The sequence below is a fragment of the Belonocnema kinseyi genome, chromosome 6 (assembly GCF_010883055.1).
Source record: "Belonocnema kinseyi isolate 2016_QV_RU_SX_M_011 chromosome 6, B_treatae_v1, whole genome shotgun sequence".
In the NCBI taxonomy this organism is placed as follows: Eukaryota; Metazoa; Arthropoda; class Insecta; order Hymenoptera; family Cynipidae; genus Belonocnema; species Belonocnema kinseyi.
The window spans coordinates 76,565,338-76,566,292 of NC_046662.1; positions in this window are offsets into that span (position 1 = coordinate 76,565,338).

Below are 955 nucleotides of genomic sequence, written 5' to 3' on the forward strand. Positions count from 1 at the left end.
AATTACAATTAAAAAAATAACTGTATGGGCTTTCTAAGATTTTCTTGTCCATAATATTGTTAGGTACAATTAAATTACATCTAAAATCATAAAAAAATGTTGTTTATACAAGCTTTTTCAACAGTGAGACATTCTCGGTATCTTTCATACTACACATACGGCTCTGATGCTCACAAGCGGTGAAAGAAACGGCTAGTTAGTATATAAGGGCAGTTCGAATATTGACACTCAGTGTGCGAAACTGCGTTAGTCCGTTCGTGTATACAGCGTTATATGCGGTAGTATTAAGTTAGTTTAGTATAGGTTTGCGTATAAGCCATAAAGTCGGGTATACTGAAAAATATAGTCTGTATGTTTGTATGTTTGTATACGCGTAGAAACGTGGGCGTGAGTTGAACTTGTGACGCTATGCATAATTTTTTTCCCTTCTAGATTTTCTTCGACTGTCGCTGAGACTCTCGTCAGCTGGGTAAGATATTATAACGACCTTTGCTTTCCACATTTTCAGCGACTGTCGACAAAATTTGATACCGCTCCTGATTCAAACTTTGCAATTAACATTTTTGAATTCTTATCAAATGTTTCATAATTTTCAGATAATTATTGATCAGATTCTTCAACAAGGAGGTTTAAAAAATTTATTCGACTTCTTCTCGTATCCGAGACTAATACACAAATTCGATAAATCTTTAAGCGACTAATTCTTTCCGTGTACACAAGGCACAGTTTTGTACCCACACTATTCACAGTTTATATTAGTTATCTTCTCTAATTTATTATAGATGATACATGTTTTAGGTAATTTTGCCTCAATTGTTCTATTTTTACCTTTACTTCCATATAACATATAATGCATATACACGGAGAAACTTTCAGTTACACAATTTGATAGTATAATATTTATTTTTACAATACAACAATAGCAAGTCAGTATATAGAGTCACTCTTGCAAGAA